Source organism: Puma concolor, chromosome A1 (genome assembly GCF_028749965.1).
Source record: "Puma concolor isolate L17-30 chromosome A1, mPumCon1.1.hap2, whole genome shotgun sequence".
NCBI lineage: Eukaryota > Metazoa > Chordata > Mammalia > Carnivora > Felidae > Puma > Puma concolor.
This window is the reverse complement of record NC_141667.1, coordinates 228862863-228883363: the sequence shown is the minus strand read 5'-3', so window position 1 is coordinate 228883363 and position 20501 is coordinate 228862863. Positions and strand designations below refer to the sequence as shown.

General features: G+C 40.2%; 1 long non-coding RNA gene across 1 annotated transcript in view; it reads right to left on the bottom strand.

The window, feature by feature from the left end:
- Positions 1 to 448: 448 nt before the first annotated feature.
- Positions 449 to 20501, bottom strand: part of LOC147584826 (uncharacterized) — a 71525-nt gene continuing 51472 nt past the window's right edge. Inside the window, exons 4-5 of the long non-coding RNA XR_015253702.1 lie at positions 2081 to 2234; positions 449 to 666 (exon numbers count right to left, since the gene is read on the bottom strand). This is a non-coding gene — a long non-coding RNA (uncharacterized LOC147584826). The remainder of the gene's footprint in view (positions 667 to 2080; positions 2235 to 20501) is intronic.

Below are 20501 nucleotides of genomic sequence, written 5' to 3'. Positions count from 1 at the left end.
TTAACCGACCAAGTACTGGCCCTAATTGTGTCACGTATGAGGACTGTCACTAAATTCTGACCCCATATTATAGACGAAGAAACTAAGGATCAGAAAGAATAAGTTGATTTCTCAAAAAGCCACAGCTGATGAACGGCTAGAGCACTAGACTTGTCTTTCTGCTATATCTAACATGGAATTAGTTGATTCTGTGGTTACACCTTTCAAATCCCTATTTATTCTTTCCTTGTCATCTCACCCTGTGTTTCTGTCCTTCTGTGAACCAGCTCAGAGTCTTGCAGGCTTCCTACAGCCTACGAGGTCAGATGGCCTCCCATCAAGCGCTGAGGAAGCGTCAGCACAGAGTGCCTCAGCTGAGGCTCCCCCTGGGATTCCTCCTGAGCCCTGGGTCCTGGAATCTGCCCTCCTCCCCAGCCTCTCCGGCTGACCTCTTGGGGCAGACTTACTGAGCTCTAGTTGGATCTCTCTGACCTCATGCTCTGTAGCTGGTACTACTCCTCCCAGACCTCGGATGTGACCTGGCATCCTGGAACCTCTGCCTGGGTCTGGTGCCTCCAACTTCCACTTGTCTCAGAGGGCATATTAGGCACCCATCATTTCTTCGCGTCCAGATGACTCCTTGTGACCATGTGCTCTAATTTCAAGGAGGTCATGTTTTCCTACATCCTGGTAAGAAGCCAAAGTAGAAAAATTTCAATTTAATTCCAGAGTCACACTGGTAATCTGAATCTTCAGAATCTTAGTCCCATCTTTAAATATTTTCATAGCCTCCTTCTTAATCTTGTCTGTCGCTGGGCCCTGGAGAAAGCTTTCCATCCCCTGTGAAGATGCAAAGTGATCAGCCACAAGGCCTTTCTTCACCCTCGTCTTGACTCCCTGTTCTTACTGCCTCTGGAATTAAGGCATTCTCAGTCAAGACCTAAAGAGAGGACTTGTACTTCAGGCAATTTGATTAATGTGAATTCACAGCAAAGATGAGTGTTCTCTAGAGCTCTACACATCCCTCACTGAACTCTTTTCCACCAATCCACCACTCTGAGGGGAGAAATAATTGTAGCTAAGCAGAACTGAGCAGCTTTTTTACTTTCTTCAAAGAAGAATTTTGAGTATGATGTCAAACAATGGAATGTCAGGGGTTTATTCATTTCTTTGGGGGGGGGAGCATCAATAAGCAGCTAAAACAGGGATTCATAATGGATGGCCCAGCTTACCCCTAATATTTCACTGCTCCACATTGTCATGACACAGCTGTACTGAACAGTGTGAAATCTTCAGAAATAATGAGTTGTCTGTGAAAATGTTGCAGGCTGAAATCCTAATGAGCTATTTAGGCTGGGAAGCTTAAATATTTTCATTACTATAGTAGGAGCTTATACAAATGAATTTATGGATATAAATACAATTTAAAAACTAGAAAATGGTAAAACGAATGTTAAGTGAAGCTTCCTCTTCCATGTATTGGCCCAATTTGAGTTGTCATACCAAAACCCAGACCTCTGCCCCATATCCCTCGACGAAAAAATAACTTCAGCCATTGCCAAGGGAATTTGCTTCTACTGACTTCATATCAATGATAAGTGATCTCTAGGTTCTCAAGAAAATATTCCGGAAGACAGAGCATGTTTTCATTTGGGATGAACCTGGGCTCATAAGAGGGGGGGGGAAGACTCTTGTGTTGAGCTGTTATACTTTGAGTCTCTTTCTCACAGCAATTTAGCCTACCCTACCTAATACATATGTTAATAGTATGGACGGGGAGGGAAAGATCTGGGATGGTAAGCTGGATGAGGTGCAACAGTCTAGGCAACCCTTCTACCATTGACTACTGTCACCCGCCATGACACTGCTCCTCCCAGCCCCAGCCAAGCTTGGGGAATGGAACTGGAGAGGCCAAAGGAACAAGTTCCTCCAGCTCTGGGTGAGCTGCTAGAAGGTTTGGATCCCAAAGCCTTTTGGGGGGCCTTTCCCAAATCTTTGACTCTAGCCAAATAATCACTTGAATTAGTTTGGACCAAACTGGGATTTTCTAGTGCCTCAAATGTATCATAAAAGCCAGAAGTTTCATAACTAATCCACTTACCTATGGAGTTTCTAGTGATTCCTGTAGCAACAGAGGCACCAGGTGCTTAGGGAAGGTTATTTAAATAAAGGGGTTTCACCAGAGGCTGCCAGGGTTAACCCGTGGAGCAAGCACTTTGTTTTACAGGAACATGTTTCTCCTTTCTTACTGGTGACTGTAGAAAGAACAGATGTGTGATATTTAGGTGTGGTGATAAACACCTATGGTGCAGATGAGAACATTTGCATCCTAAATGCAAACTTAGAGTTAGGAAAGGGAAGGCAAAATAAATGAACAATGATCCACCAAAGATTTTAGATACCTACTGTGTGTCAGAGAGAGCACTAAAACTATCATGTTAAATCAAGACCATTAAACACACTTAAAATATCACAAACATTTAGGAATGATGTCCTGAAAATAACACATAACTTTACTCGGCCTTTTCAAAAACTTTCTTTTTTTTTTTTTAATTTTTTTTTCAACGTTTATTTATTTTTGGGACAGAGAGAGACAGAGCATGAACGGGCGAGGGGCAGAGAGAGAGGGAGACACAGAATCGGAAACAGGCTCCAGGCTCTGAGCCATCAGCCCAGAGCCCGACGCGGGGCTCGAACTCACAGACCGTGAGATCGTGACCTGGTTGAAGTCGGACGCTTAACCGACTGCGCCACCCAGGCGCCCCTTCAAAAACTTTTAAGTGCATCTGTTAGATCATGTCAGAGTTCAGATTTTCTGATATAACATAATAGGCTCCTAAACACTGTCTGAGACACCTAGGGAGATAATTGGAGAACTCAGTAACGTTTGTTACGTTTTTGCAAATCTTTGTGATTCTCAGATATCATAATGAGGATAGAAGTGTGGAAAATGCTTTCTTTTTTCTATGCCTTAGAAAAGAAAATGGTGGATGCCCACTTAACCACAAACAGAGATGTCAGTCATAATTTAATACCAACTTTCTAGGCTCCTCGGGTTATGCCGACAAAGGATAGTGGCTCAAAGATCTAAATCCAAGAGCGCAGACCATACAACTCTTAAGAAGAAAGTGGGGGTGGGGCACCTGGGTGGCTCAGTCGGTTAAGCATCCAACTTCAGCTCAGGTCAGGATCTTGCCCTCTGTGAGTTCCGGCCCCACGTCGGGCTCTGTGCTGACAGCTCAGAGCCTGGAGCCTGTTTCGGATTCTGTGTCTCCCTCTCTCTCTGCCCCTCCCCCGCTCACGCTCTGTATCTCTGTCTCTGAAAAATGAATAAACCTTAAAAAAAATTTTAAATAAAAAAAGAAAAAATAGGGGAAAATCTGCTTAATGGCATTGGATTTGATAATGATTTCTTCTCCATGACACCAAAACATAAGCAGCAAAAGAAAAAAATAGATAAACTGGATTATATAAAAATTTAAAATGGAGACCATCAACACAGTGAAAAAGGCAACCCCACAGAATATTTGCAGGTCATACATCTAATAAAGGGTTAGTATCTAGAATATATAAAGAACTCTTACAACTCAACAACAACAACAACAAACCCAGACAGATCAAAATGGACAAAGGAGTTGAATAGACATTTCTCCACAAATGGCCAATAAATACATGAAAAGATGCTCTACATAATTCATCGCTAGAGAAATGAATATCAAAACCACAATGAGATACCACTTTTCACCCATTAGGATGGCTATTACCAAGCAAAAACAAAAACCAGAAAAAAAGTATTGGTAAGGATATAGAGAAATCAGAATCTTTGTGATTTCCTGGTGGGAATGTAAAATGGTGCGGCTTCTATGGGAACCAGTATGGCAGCTCCTCAAAAAGTTAAAAATAGAATTACTCTGATTCAGTAATTCCACTTCTAAGCATATATCCAAAGGAATTGAAAGCAGGGACTTGGACAGATATTCGTATACCAGTGTTCATAGTAGGATAATTCCCAATAGCTGAAAGGTAGAGCAACCCATGTGTCCATTAGTAGATGAATGGATAATAAAGACAGTGTGGTATACAGATACCATGGAAGATTATTAAGCCATAAAGAGGAAGAAAATTCTGACACATGCTACCAAATGTGTCAATGTTGAAGACATTATGACAAGTAAAATAAGCCAGTCATGAAAGGACAAATACTGTATGATTCCACTCCTATGAATTTCCTAGAGTAGTCAAATTGATAGAGACTGAAAGTATAATGGTGATTTCCAGATGCAAGGGCCAAGAAAAACCCAGTTAGCATGTGTAATGGGTATAAAGTTTCACTTTTAGAAGATGAAAGAAGTTTTGGAGATGCATGGTGGTAATGGTTGTACAACATTGTGAATGGACCCAACACCATTGAACTGTATGACTCAGAATGGTTAAAATGGTAAATTGCATGTTACGTATATTTTACCACAATTTCCTAAACAAAAAACAAATTAAAAAGGATAATGGCACATATTGTGAATTATTTAAAAAGCACTTTATTCTTAGTTACATATATAATTTAGGAGTAAGGGCTTCAAGAATCTGAATTATTCAGCAAATCTGTATGCAGAGACCTAGTCTTTTGGGAGATGAATAATCTGCTAGGCAATTTTATTCCCATTAAGAAAAAAAAGGTTAAGTAAGTTGATTGTGGTTATAGTTTGGAGTATTTTACTCAGGTCCAAACTCTTTAACTGCTGTCCTTGTCCGTGATGGTTCCCCCTGTGTCTTTTACTACTATGACCAGCAGCATGCATGCCATATATACTATGAGTCTACACCCCCTCTATGGCTGATTGGAACAACAATAGTCACCTGACCCAGCTTGGGGGGGTGCTTTGCCGGGGAATGTGGAATTAGGAGACAGAGAGCATGTAATAGGTACCCTCTTAAAAGACCCCCAGTGATCTCTATATACTGGAATGTATGCTCTCTTGAGTGTGGACCGAACCTAGTGTCTCACTTCTAACAAGTAGAATAAGAAAAGGTGATGGTATGTCAACTCTGAGATTGGGTTATAAAAAGACAGCAACTTCCGCCTTGCTCTCCCTTTCATGCTCAGTCTGCTAGAAACCAGCTGCCATATTGTGAGTTGCCCTATGGAAAGGCCCATGTTGCAAGGCATTATGAGAAGTCAATAGCCAGTGTGCTCAACAACCTCCAAGGAACTGAATCTTGCCAACAGCCATATGAGTGAATTTAGGAGCAAATCCTCCTTCAGTGAAACCTTTCAATAAAACTGCAGCTCTAGTCAGCATTTCAATTGCAGCCTTGTGTGAGATTTTGAGGAAGAGGCACCCAGCTAAGCCACACCTTATTTCCTGCTGGCACAAAAACTGTAAGATAATAAATGTTTGTTGCTTTAAGTTACTAAGCCTTAGGGTAATGTGTTATACAGCAATAGATAACTAATACAACGGGACAGATGTCATGACCTTTGGGGAAGCAAAACTTAAAACATATAAATATGGCATTTGAGGGTGGCAACATGATGCCATGTAAATAAAGGAGCAGAGAAATGTCTCTTAAGAGAAAAACAATTAAGGATAGACGCAAAGAGAAGCAGAGACCAGACTCTGAGTGAGTATACCTCTAGGTTCCCAGGGGCTTCCTAGTTCCCCATACTTCCTGAGGCCTGGCTGCATTCCTGTCTTTGTGTTCCATGAGGTCCCTGGCTCTGCACAATAAATCGTCCAGTTTTACTTTATCTCAGTTGATTTTTATAACTTGCAATCAGGATGGATCCTAAAATCTTAGGATGTATCAAATTGTATAGTTGGATAGGACCTATCAAGTCTCACCCAAGGCTGATTATTTAAGGTCTTCAGATACTTGACACTGAGTTTGACCGTTTAGAGCTCTTGGCCTGAGAGGCACCTGGATATGCTAAGCCACTTGACTTTGGGTCAAAAGAAATTCAGCCAACTTCAAGAGTAACTAGCTGTCAACCTACTGCTCTAATCAATGATCAACCATGGCAACATCCATCCGGTATTAGTTGGTTTGGATAATATTTGTACGGAACTTAGAGATCCCAGCTGAAAGCTGTTTGAGACAATGTTGCTGTTGATACAGAACAAATTGTTGTCCTTTCTTGCAAAGAACACAGTGATATTTTTGGAGCTCTCTTATTATGTTATATGATGCAAATACATATCCAGAGGAAGCATATTTTAATTCTTAGAAACAGAGTAACTACATAAAATGTACTATCCTTCTCTCTTAATCCAGTTAAATCTCTTTGTTGTTTTCTGTTTTAAAGTCATATCACTGTCTAATCACTCACTATCTTAACAAAATTCAAAGCAGTTTGTGTATTACAAGCTTGGCAATAAAATAGGGACTTAAAAGCAATAAACATCTTAGAAACAATTCATCAAGCCCTAAAAAGGTGCCAGAATGAGTTTTGGAATGATAAGTTTGAATTTAAAAATCAAAATTTGTTCTCAGGCTGGGACTTAAAATGTCACCAATACATTTTTATAGCCAAGATTTAAACCTTGAAAAATAGCCTAGACCTCCAAGCAAATACAGATGAACTGCAGTCGTTCTGACACACCAACAGTACCCCGTTTTGGATCCATGAACGTGTGTACCCCACATGTGTGAATTATCTGAATTTCTGCCTTGTGTCTTATGTCCTCATGTTTACCATTCATTCTTACATTGAGAGATGTGGGTCTGGCATGATATAAACACCATGCTGGTGTGCCAGGAGTCTGTAGCCCCACTCCAGCTGACTACAAAAACAAGAGACACATGACCTAAAGGCATTCGAACTCATTTTTTAAAAAACATTCAACAGTATATTAACTGTTATTATCCTTAGGCCAAACAAAGCATCCTCAAAACAAGGCCTCAGGCATACAGCTGTCAACCACAGACAGAACTTTTCTTTCCTCCCAACTCATCCTTAAACTATACTGGTCTGGTATCCTGTCCCTCCAGGACCCATCTGCCATGTACACCTAGGTGTGTGTCACATCCATCCATAGACAAGTTCTTCCTACCTTCCCAGATGATCCTATTTGCATAGTCAGGGCTACGGGGCCCTGGATGCCAGGATCTTGACTGCAATTGTCAATGGGGTTTCCCAATTTCAGGTAACTCTTTTGAATAATAGCATAAAGGGTTTTTTTCAGTTCTAACATTTATGGTGCCAATAAAATTGAGAATATCTGGTGAGAATATTAAATAAACTCTATGCAGTTTACCAATTTGTTCACTTTGGAAAGATATGTGCCTGTGCATGTATTCATCGCATGAATGTCTGTCTCCTCAACGACACCTGTGGCCTCTCCTTGGGCTTCTGCCTCCTCTCCTCCAGATACCCAGCTCACTCCTTTCTCTTCTCTAGGGCTCTGCTCAAGTGTTGCCCTATCACAGAGGTTTTCCTTGACTGCCTGTATAAATAGCATCCCTGTCCTTCTTTCACACGCACTCTCTCTCCCTTGTCCTGCTGTATTGTCCTTCATGACACTTAACCACCCTCTGACATGCTCTTGTCTGTCTTCCTACAATGGAATCCAAGTGCCCAGAGCATAGAAACAGCTGTGCGACCGAAGCCTAGAACAGAACCTCGTCTTCAGTCAGTTCTCAATAAATATGTACTGCATGAATAAATATGTATGTTACATATAGATACCAAAAAATAAATCCAACATTTCAATTAAATGTGGTTATAAGGACTGATGAAGCTTGGTCAGCACTAGAACCATTTTATTTTGCTCTTCAGGATCTTTCTTTTTGTATCACTAGAACGTCTTTCCTGCATTCTTTTCCCTGTTACACTGATCTGTATCAGTTGCTCCCTTGTATATCTGAAATACTGCTTTGCAGAAAAATCTTACTCTCTCTGTGGCAGCTTCTCAAAGTGGTCATCATAGGTCAAGTTTTGATCAACTCTATACCTCTAATTATCTCCATCACTAATGGCCTCTATACAACTCTCTGCAGTCTGAGAACAAGAAATTTCCTCCCTTCTCAAAAGTGCAGTCAGCAAAAGTAGCAGCAGAAATGATCTAAAGTGGCTGGCTTTCTTCTATGCTCTCTTTTCTTGTGTATGGTTTGGGCATCACCCCAGACCCACACACTTGCCTTGGTGTTGCTTAGAGTCATGGAGCTTGGTTGCTGCTGCTCCTTCTTCTGTAGACCCAGGGCTCTGAGTCACATCCCTGGTGTTGTGTGGGTGCCTCACCTTACAAATTCTCTAATGCTCCCCTGTTGCTGCAAAGTGCAAACAGATGTGCATCCAAAAAGTAAAGGATATAAGGGCATCAACATACTACAGATGCAAGTTAAGATCAATAGGAGTTGGAAGCCAGTGGAATAATCCTTCTCCCTTTCTCCCCTTGGAATGATTGTTGACAGATCTAGTGGCATTGTGTGTACTTTCCAGAGCTTCTATGGCACCGAGAAATCAATTCATCATAGAGTGCAGGCATCTCTTTTTTTTTTAATTAAAAAAATTTTTTTTTCAATATATGAAATTTTTTGTCAAATTGGTTTCCATACAACACCCAGGCTCATCTCAAAAGGTGCCCTCCTCAGTACCCATCACCCACCCTCCCCTTCCTCCCACCCCCCATCAACCCTCAGTTTGTTCTCAGTTTTTAACAGTCTCTTATGCTTTGGCTCTCTCCCACTCTAACCTCTTTTTTTTTTTTTCCTTCCCCTCCCCCATGGGTTTCTGTTAAGTTTCTCCGGATCCACATAAGAGTGAAAACATATGGTATCTGTCTTTCTCTGTATGGCTTATTTCACGTAGCATCACACTCTCCAGTTCCATCCACGTTGCTACAAAGGGCCGTATTTCGTTCTTTCTCATTGCCACGTAGTACTCCATTGTGTATATAAACCACAATTTCTTTATCCATTCGTCAGTTGATGGACATTTAGGCTCTTTCCATAATTTGGCTATTGTTGAGAGTGCTGCTATAAACATTGGGGTACAAGTGCCCCTATGCATCAGTACTCCTGTATCCCTTGGGTAAATTCCTAGCAGTGCTATTGCTGGGTCATAGGGTAGGTCTATTTTTAATTTTTTGAGGAACCTCCACACAGTTTTCCAGAGTGGCTGCACCAATTTGCATTCCCACCAACAGTGCAAGAGGGTTTCCGTTCCTCCACATCCTCTCCAGCATCTGTAGTCTCCTGATTTGTTCATTTTGGCCACTCTGACTGGTGTGAGGTGATATCTGAGTGTGGTTTTGATTTGTATTTCCCTGATGAGGAGCGACGTTGAGCATATTTTCATGTGCCTGTTGGCCATCTGGATGTCTTCTTTAGAGAAGTGTCTATTCATGTTTTCTGCCCATTTCTTCACTGGGTTATTTGTTTTTCGGGTGTGGAGTTTGGTGAGCTCTTTATGGATTTTGGATACTAGCCCTTTGTCCGATATGTCATTTGCAAATATCTTTTCCCATTCCGTTGGTTGCCTTTTAGTTTTGTTGGTTGTTTCCTTTGCTGTGCAGAAGCTTTTTATCTTCATAAGGTCCCAGTAGTTCATTTTTGCTTTTAACTCCCTTGCCTTTGTGTCAAGTAAGAGATTGCTACGGCTGAAGTCAGAGAGGTCTTTTCCTGCTTTTTCCTCTAGGGTTTTGATGGTTTCCTGTCTCACATTCAGGTCCTTTATCCATTTTGAGTTTATTTTTGTGAATGGTGTGAGAAAGTGGTCTAGTTTCAATCTTCTGCATGTTGCTGTCCAGTTCTCCCAGCACCATTTGTTACAGAGACTTTTTTCCATTGGATATTCTTTCCTGCTTTGGCAAAGATTAGTTGGCCATATGTTTGTGGGTCTAGTTCTGGGGTTTCTATTCTATTCCATTGGTCTATGTGTCTGTTTTTGTGCCAAAACCATGCTGTCTTGATGATTACAGCTTTGTAGTAGAGGCTAAAGTCTGGGATTGTGATGCCTCCTGCTTTGGTCTTCTTCTTCAAAATTACTTTGGCTATTCAGGGCCTTTTGTGGTTCCATATGAATTTTAGGATTGCTTGTTCTAGTTTCGAGAAGAATGCTGGTGCAATTTTGATTGGGATTGCATTGAATGTGTAGATAGCTTTGGGTAGTATTGACATTTTGACAATATTTATTCTTCCAATCCATAAGCAGGGAATGTCTTTCCATTTCTTTGTATCTTCTTCAATTTCCTTCATAAGCTTTCTATAGTTTTCAGCATACAGATCTTTTACATCTTTGGTTAGATTTATCCCTAGGTATTTTATATTTCTTGGTGCAATTGTGAATGGGATCACTTTCTTTGTCTTTCTGTTGCTTCATTATTAGTATATAAGAATGCAACTGATTTCTGTACATTGATTTTGTATCCTGCAACTTTGCTGAATTCATGTATCAGTTCTAGCAGACCTTTGGTGGAGTCTATCAGATTTTCCATGTATAATATCATGTCATCTGCAAAAAGTGAAAGCTTGACTTCATCTTTGCCAATCTTGATGCCTTTGATTTCTTTTTTTTTGTCTGATTGCTGATGCTAGAACTTCCAACACTATGTTAAACAACAGCGGTGAGAGTGGGCATCCCTGTCATGTTCCTGATCTCAGGGAAAAAGCTCTCAGTTTTTCCCCATTGAGGATGATGTTAGCTGTGGGCTTTTCATAAATGGCTTTTATGATCTTTAAGTATGTTCCTTCTATCCCGACTTTCTCGAGGGTTTTTATTAAGAAAGGGTGCTGAATTTTGTCAAATGCCTTTTCTGCATCGATTGACAGGATCATATGGTTCTTATCTTTTGTTTTATTAACGTGATGTATCACGTTGATTGATTTGTGAATGTTGAACCAGCCCTGCATCCCAGGAATGAATCCCACTTGATCATGGTGAATAATTCTTTTTATATGCCTTTGAATTCGATTTGCTAGTATCTTATTGAGAATTTTTGCATCCGTATTCATCAGGGATATTGGCCTGTAGTTCTCTTTTTATACTGGGTCTCTGTCTGGTATAGGAATCAAAGTAATACTGGCTTCATAGAATGAGTCTGGAAGTTTTCCTTCCCTTTATATTTTTTGGAATAGCTTGAGAAGGATAGGTATTATCTCTGCTTTAAATGTCTGGTAGAACTCCCCTGGGAAGCCATCTGGTCCTGGACTCTTATTTGTTGGGAGATTTTTGATCACTTATTCAATTTCTTCATGGGTTATGGGTCTGTTCAAGCTTTCTATTTCCTCCTGATTGAGTTTTGGAAGTGTGTGGGTGTTTAGGAATTTGTCCATTTCTTCCAGGTTGTCCAGTTTGTTGGCATATAATTTTTCATAGTATTCCCTGATAATTGCTTGTATCTCTGAGGGATTGGTTGTAATAATTCCATTTTCATTCATGATTTTATCTATTTGGGTCATCTCCCTTTTCTTTTTGAGAAGCATGGCTAGAGGTTTATCAATTTTGTTTATTTTTTCAAAAAACCAACTCTTGGTTTCATTGATCTGCTCTACAGTTTTTTTAGATTCTATATTGTTTATTTCTGCGCTGATCTTTATTATTTCTCTTCTTCTGCTGGGTTTAGGCTGTCTTTGCTGTTCTGCTTCTATTTCCTTTAGGTGTGCTGTTAGATTTTGTATTTGGGATTTTTCTTGTTTCTTGAGATAGGCCTGGATTGCAATGTATTTTCCTCTCAGGACTGCCTTCGCTGCATCCCAAAGCGTTTGGATTGTTGTATTTTCATTTTCATTTGTTTCCATATATTTTTTTAATTTCTTCTCTAATTGCCTGGTTGACCCACTCATTCTTTAGTAGGGTGTTCTTTAACCTCCATGTTTTTGGAGGTTTTCCAGACCTTTCCCTGTGGTTGATTTCAAGCTTCATAGCATTGTGGTCTGAAAGTGTATGCATGGTATGATTTCAATTCTTGTATACTTATGAAGGGCTGTTTTGTGACCCAGTATGTGATCTATCTTGGAGAATGTTCCATGTGCACTCGAGAAGAAAGTATATTCTGTTGCTTTGGGATGCAGAGTTCTAAATATATCTGTCAAGTCCATCTGATCCAATGTATCATTCAGGGCCCTTGTTTCTTTATTGACCGTGTGTCTAGATGATCTATCCATTTCTGTAAGTGGAGTGTTAAAGTCCCCTGCAATTACCACATTCTTATCAATAAGGTTGCTTATGTTTATGAGTAATTGTTTTATATATTTGGGGGCTCCCATATTCGGTGCATAGATATTTATAATTGTTAGCTCTTCCTGATGGATAGACCCTGTAATTATTACATAATGCCCTTCTTCATCTCTTGTTACAGGAGTGCAGGCATCTCTGAAACACACTTCCTTGTATTTGCTCACCCTCCTTCTTAGCCTCACTCCATTTCTTTCTCACTCCTGTTTTCCTGGGATTCACTCCTCAATAAAGTATCATATAAGTTTTGTTTTAAGCTCTGTTTTCTAGAAGGGATCAAAAGTTTACTTAATGGGGTCAAGAGTCTAGAAATGATCTCAATCATAAACTTCTGCCGTCTGAGTGCTTATATTTGGTTATGTGTTCCAATATAGCTTTTAAAGGACATAAGATAACTTTTAGGCTGAGAGCTACAAAAAAATAAAACAAACAAAAGCAAAGACAAAACAATAATCAAAACTGTTCTATTGTCTGGAAGTTACTATCACTGTTCTCTCCCATGTCATAGAATAAGAAATCTTCCCTATGTAGAGTTGCTTGATTTTGCTGTTTAATTATTTGCTCTCCAAAGATGTGTGGGTTTTAAAAATACTTTAAAATATGCCATGCTTATTCATACACATCATCTAATTTCCTCCTGGGTTAGGAGGACATGTGCTGTTGAACATGTTACATTAAAGAGTAAATTCAGCTCCTCCCATACCACACAAGAATCCTTTGGCAATAAAGCACCCCTAAGCTAAGAATGAAAGGGTAGCAATGATGGTTTCTGCAATGTGGGTAGAGAAGGCAGGTGAGATCTGTGGGCTCTTGAAGTATGATGGGTGCCTCAGATCAGACCACATTGGTAATTAAGATTTTGGCTTAATTGTATTTCTGCCTCTAGTGAAAAGTTAATCCACATTATTTGTTGGTTCTCTATAATTAAGGCATTCAGATTTGTTTTTCAAATTATAGATGCTTTATGATTTGGGAAAAATAAAGAGATTTCTTAAAAATCAACTTAGAAATGTTAACATAAACAATATATAGAGAGCTTAGCACCACAAAATGAGAAGGGATAAAAAATTTCCTTAAGGAGGTCAAGAGTCTAGAAATAATCTCAGTCATGAACTTCCACAATCTGAGTGCTTATATTTAGTTATGAGTTCCATTAAAGGTAGTTCACGGCAGGGCACCTGGGTGGCTCAGTCAGTTAAGCAACCGACTTCAGCTCAGGTCGTGATCTCAGGGCTCGTGAGTTTGAGCCCCGCGTCGGGTTCTGTGCTGATAGCTCAGAGCCTGGAGCCTCCTTCAGATTCTGTGTCTCCTCTCTCTATCTGCCCCTCCTCCACTCATGCTCTCTCTCTGTCTCAAAAATCAATAAAGATCACAAAAAAAGTTTTAAAAATAAAAATGTTAGTTCAGGGACAACTAACCCACTCCTTTGAAGACTGGCATCTCTAAGTCAGTCATTTGGAAGTTGGAACATATTTCCCATGGGAACAATATTCTACATGGTGATTAAATCTCAATGCTTATTTAACCCATAATGCAGATGAATACTACTTCTAGTCCCATTTGGGTGAAAGGAGGAAGAACAAAGTGAGAAAATGAACTTCCCCTGGTTTCCCCAGCTTAGGGCCATCCTGCAGCAACTTTTGAAAAAGAACATATTTGACTTTGGCTTCATCTCACTTCTTTTTCTTCAGCTCTTTCTTCCCTTTCAGCATCCCCCCAAGACCTGATCAGCATGGAGTCCACATATCACTCCAGGCCACGCCCCCCACCTTTCCATCAAGGCCAGTGCCCCCCAGGGTCTGTCTGTGATCCACAGGATGGACACCTGCTCCATGCTGCTATTCTCAGATGATTGGGATGAACACCATCCACCCGACTAATTGACATGAATGTGGGACTTGCCAGTCACTGGCCAATCATCAATACCTTTCCTTAAGTGTAGACCTGCTTAAATAGCTTAGTTTCATATAAATGGTCATTAATATAAGAGAATTTGTGCACATATCAGGTCACCTAAGGGAATCGTGTGGGGCCTGATGCACCTGTGGTGATCGGTTCCTCTAGACCAAGCCCTCTCATGGATACCCATCATTCCGACGATGTAAGGATTTCAGAACACCAAAGGCTTTCTCCAGCTCCTTATTCTGTATCAAATGGTGGCTGTTTCATATAGACTAATTTTCCAGGACTCTGTCCCTCTGTGTCAACTCCCCAGAGATGATCCTACTTTCATATTTTTTAAAATAACATTTTCTATTTTTTAAGAGCAATTTTAGTTTTACAATAAAATTGAGAGGAAGGTACAGAGATTGCTCAAATATTCTCTGACCCCACACATGTATAGCTTCTCCCATTACCAACATCACTCTCCAGAATTATACATTTTTACCAAGGATGAACCTACATTGGCACATCATAATCACACAAAGTCCATAGTTTACATCAGAGCTCACTTTTGGTGTACATTCTATGGGTTTGGACAAATGTATAATGACATGTATCTACCATTATGGTATAATACAGAATATTTTCACTGCCCTAAAAATCCCGTGTTCGGCCTATTTATCCCCCTCTCCCTCACCCCTGGCAACTATTGATCTTTTTATTATCTCTGTAGTTTTGCCTATTCCAGAATTTCATATAATTGGAGGCACAGTATGTAGTCCTTTCAGATTGACTTATTTTACTTAGCAATATGCAGGTAGGTTTTCTTCATGTCTTTTCATACCTTAATAGCTTTCACCACTGAATAACATTTTATTTGCAGAATGGCCTATAGTTTACAAATCCATTCACTTACTGAAGGACATCTTGGTTGCTTCCAAGTTTTGGCAATTATGAATAAAGCTGCTACAAACATCTGTGTGCAGGTTTTTGTGTGAATGTAAGTTTTCAACTCCTTTTGGTAAATATCAAAGAGCAAGATTGCTGGATGGTATGGTAATAGTATGTTTAGTTTTGTAAGAAACTGCCAAGCTGTCTTCCAAGGTGGTGGTACAGGTGTTACTATTTTACATTCCTATCAGCAATGAATGAGGGTTCCTATTGGTCCACATCCTCACCAACATTTGGTGTTGTCAGTGTTCTAAAGTTTGGTCATTCTAACAGGTGGGTAGCGGTACCTCATTGTTGTTTAAATTTCCCTGATGACACATGATGACTAGCATCTTCTCATATGTTTATTTGCTATGTGTTGCTTCTTTATTTCAGAAATTATAGATGTCTTTAAAAAAAAACAAGTTTTGATGTGTTTGCCTGCTTCCTATTTGCCAGGGACTCCACCGGAAAAAAAGAGGAGACAAACAGCAGATCTAGATGATGGTTGTCATCTGAGCATGGGAGTGACTGGCAAATTGGGGATTAATTATTAAGTATACAAAAGAAAAATCTGGGCATCTGAGAGTAATTTCTGTTTTAGACAAAAACATGAAAATTTTTATTTACAAAAATATTTAAATCATAAAAAATGCTTGACCTTTTGCATTGGATTCAAGGACTAGTGGTCAGTCTTTCTCTAAATCAGCACAGTGACCTCAGGAACCAGTGAGGATAGGAACCTCCCAATTCCTGCCAGCCTCCACCCACCTCTATGACCTAGAACACTGCTTTGAAGATAAAATAAGTGAATTTTATTGAACTCCGATTTGCTAAAACTTCTACTTGTTCCTCTAAAAGCCATTAAACATATCCAAGGGTGGGAAGAAGCAGATGAAGATATCTAATGACACAGCCTTTTTTCTTTCAGCCTAGTAATGAGAAAGAAAAGAAACAGAACCAAGAACCATGCCTCCAGTTCATCAGCTGTCTAACCTGGCAGTCTTTGGACCAAAAACAAATAAATCAAAACCCAGGAAGTTCCTGGCTCCCAACACAATGAGGTAGAGAATGGTAGCTGGCTGGAAGGGCAAGAGGGTGACAAAAGCAGGGACTCTCCTGGCAACTTGGTTAGAATGCTATAAATCAGCATCTTAGAGCACTGCAGGAAAGGTGAGGAATAAAAGAGACCCAGATGAAGCCAGGAGCTTGCCCTAGGACCAGCAGCTTGGGATGGGTACAGGAGCACTCTGGGTGCCAGAGGAACCAGCTATGAACAGTCTGGGAAGAGGGACTGAGCTGCTAAGGAGAATAAAGCCCCAGGAGATAGCAGGTAAGGCCCCAGAGAGAAGGTCATCATGCACTAGGAGCCCTCAGTTTTCAATCAGCAACTAAGTTTTCTTGGAATGCTCCAAGGCTGCCCTTCCATTATGTAGAATGGAAGGTACCGCCTACCCATATCCACATCCTCCCCAAACCTCCAGGCTCTCACTCTGGATATGTGGAGGATATATTTGGTATTAAAATAAAAGCACTGTTATTAAATGTGTACTGAGCACTCTTGTCTTCTGTTTCTCCTCTGTCCTGCTCTCAGTATTTGTTCAAGCCTTGAGGAAAGGGGTCTCAGTGAGAAAAGAGGGGTGAGGTACAGGTTGGGAGACCTCAACCAGAGCCTGGTCAATAACAGCCAGATCAACAGTGAGATGCTCAAGAGGAAAGCACACCCAGGGCTCCAGCCCAGATCAGCAGTGCCTCCCCACCCGCGCGTTCTTGGTAGAACCAAGCCTGGGAGCAGCAGGATTTGTCTGATAAACAAAGCACCCAACCTCACAGCCCCCTGCATGGTCTATCATTCTGCTGTGGATTTTTTGCCTTCTTGTGTCTTTGATATGCAATCAAAAGATTAGTAGTAGTGTTTATATCTTCTTTTTATTGATGAAGAAACTCACACAGAAAGAAAACAAACCTTATGAAGTTAAAGCAGGAGAAGCACTGAATTTGGCATTGGCTCCTAAAAATGGCCGAATGAAATCACTTTAGGCAAAACTTAGCTTTGTTTTAGAAACCACCTTCTCCAAAGAATACCTGTTATAGAGAATTTCAATGTGATTAAGTCAACATCACTGTTAGGTGCAGGGCTTTGGACTATGCAGAGAGGCCCAGTGAGCAAATCCAGAGACAGCCTTTGCCTCCAGATTTGAAGGGAGATGCCTCCTAATTGTTAGAAACTTGGGAACCGCATTTTTGTCCTCTCCTGTATGGGAATATTATACTTCTAAGCAGAGGCTTTGTCCTTCCTTTGAGACAAGGCATGAGTTGCTTGGGAAAGGAGAGCCGCTTTTACACTAGAAGAGAAACAATGGGTCCCCAGTGAGTTTGGGTTAACCGCGAAGTGGATAATGCCAGTTGATCTGTGGGCAGATCAATTCCCATAAAAAGTCACCAAACAGAAATTCTGGAGCCAACTGACATCCGCCCTCAATCCTGCTCCTCAGGAGCATCATTGTTCAAGGTGCTGTTATGTGAAAGTGCTGCTGTGCTGTTTATGCTCTGTTTCCTCATTCAGTGGTTTTACTGCAGGTACACGAACCTAAGGACCCGCCTGGAGACACAAAGGAAGCTGCCCTTCTGATCTAGTCATTTCGATGGCCTCTCTGAGCACTGCAGATTGATGCAGGCAAAGCTGTCGGGATCAATTGCAATGATTGGCTCGTCTGTTGCCTGGTTTATTCACTCACTCTGTCTAGACTCCAATTACTGGAGTCTTTAGTGACTCATTTTTCAACAAAAACCAAATAATTTCACTTTGCTTTGCCTTAAGCACTATATAACCTATTATTTAATGTGCACTGAGTAATACTATGTGTACCCCAGCAAAAAGCAGCCTGCAGATATCCCAGAATATTGTATCATTTTGACTTTGATCATAATTACACATTAGCCCTCGTACTGAAATCTTGGTCTTATGAAAACTTTCATCCTAGAATCCTACTCAAAGGTACAGCACTGACCCACCCAAATACCTTCAATAATGCCTTTTACATCTCATATTTGGTTTACAATATCTTAAAATGCCATGACTTCAGGTTTGTTTTGAGGTAAATACTATCATTCCGCTAAAACCTAACACATTGTCTGAAAAGACTAGAATCGTCCAATCACAATGCATTATTGTGCAGGGGACCTTAAATGAGTCAGAATGCAGACTCAGTAGCAAAATGCTGGGGATTATTCCGAAAGCAGCCAACTATGAGTGTACAAATACATCATCATGGGACCTGGTTATGTCATGTTTTCAAGCAAACATATGTAGGTACAGGGTCAAACACCTTGTTTCAGACTCCATATCTCTAGGGTTCTTGGGAGAAGCACTTAACCCCTTTTTTTTTGCCTATAGATTATCAGAGAACTAGAGGCAGAGGCAGAAAACCATCTGGTGGAGTCATTTTGTCAAGCAAAGTGCAGTGGCGGGGTTACGTATCCCTACAACATTAACCGTGCTCTAATGAGAACAGCCCCTTACCTCCACTGAGGAACATCGTTCTCCAGACTAATAAAGTGTAATGTTAAAATGATTTCCCGAAATAACACTTTCCTTCAAGACTATTATTTCTGCTAATTCTATACGATTATTTGGAACATGTCTTCCTTGTCCTGGAGTTTACCTTTTCACATACATGTTTCTTGTTACCTAACCAGAATTTTCTTAATTTTTTTTCTCATAAACCAGTCTTTTCAATATACTGTTTTCTTTTAAGTTTCTCATTTCTATTCACTTATTACCTTTCCTGTACTCATTATTTCAATGCATGTTTGTTGAAAGTCTATTATAAGCCAGATATCTTTTTATTCATATATATATATATATATATATATATATTTACGTTTATTTATTTATTTATTTTGAGAAAGAGAGAGTGCACACACATGAGAGGGGGAGGGGCAGAGAGATGGCAAGAGAAAATCCCAAGCAGGCTCTGCACAGTCAGCGCAGAGCTCCACATGGGGCTCAAACTCACAAACTGTGAGATCATGACCTGAGCCAAACCAAGAGTCAGATGCTTAAACCAACTGAGCCACCCAGGCATCCTCACTTATATAAATATAATATATATATATATATATATATATATATATATATATATATATATATTATATCTTTTGGGCCAAAACATAGCGGTGAATTGGACAAAGTCCCTGTTCTCATGGAGTTTATAGACAAGTGAGTAATGATAGCTAAAATCATCAAATGCTAAAGCCTTTATACCCACCTCCTCCTTGAATTCTCTTCTCAGTCTTATAGGAAAGACATTATTATTCTTACTTTACAGGTGAGAAAAGTGAAGCTCTGAACAGTATGCTCAGGGCCCCCCCAAAAAAAATTGAACCCTGAACCACTTCTGCATCCAGCCCACGGTTGCTGATTATTAACATCCAACCAGAGAACCCTCCACTACCTTTCCTCTGTCACCCAAATTCCAGCATGCACATGGGCCGTCTCCTTCCTCTGCTATCACAGTCACACGTCCCAGTTGCTTTTCTTTATTATCTCCGAGTCTCCTCAGCAGTACCCGTTCATACCAAACAACTACTGTATCTATATTCATGCTTACTTTCACCACGTGATTACCAAATAGGAAAACATCTGTAACATTACGGGTTTCCTTCCTCTCTTAATTATGGGCTTAGCAATCAGAGGAACTTTAATATTTAATAGCTAAGCAAAACACTTAATGATTACAAAGTGATGCTCCACTTTTGATGTAAAACCAAAGTTAAAGTGAACTCTAAGCAAACCGGCTCTGTGTGCCTGACACACAGGCAGGCCAGCGGCTGGAAGAAAAGAATGCGTTTAAACTCATTACCGATGACTTGTATAACCAACTCATGCTCCAGCCTTGGTCCCTGCTTTGCTTTTCGCTCGTGAATTTTACAGGCGATTTAAATCATGAAGAAAAGCAAGGCCTTTCATTGTCAATACGCTTCACACACTCATGATGCAGCTATGTTGATAAACAGGCTGCTAATTATATTAACATTCTGCAATGTATGATTCAGGGTTGTTCGCTATAAAAACCAACCTCCTTTTCCTAGAATATTTACTTTCTTTACCGATAGCGCTTTGCCTCGGGTAAGTTTTGGAGGACCGCCAACATTATTCTCCTATGATAGGTGACAGATTTCAGGAATTATCAGAGTATATCACTAAGTGATCTTTTTTACATTAAAATGAAATACCAGGACTGCCTAACAGATGACAACTTGAAACTAAGGAGGAACAATTTCTATTCATAATAAATTATCAGAAAGATCCCTGCCTATGAATATTTATAAAGGGTCACTAAGAGTAGCTTGACTTTGCCAAACCTCGTCTAAAATGAGCCACGTAAGGGTTGACGGGGTTCAGTCTTTGCTGGTGCCATAACCAGGATGGGAAGGAGATTCCAGGATTTCTGGATAGGCTCTGGAGGGTTACTCAGGGCAACAGAAGATGGTAGAGCAAAAACAAAACAAAACAAAACAACAAAACTAAAAA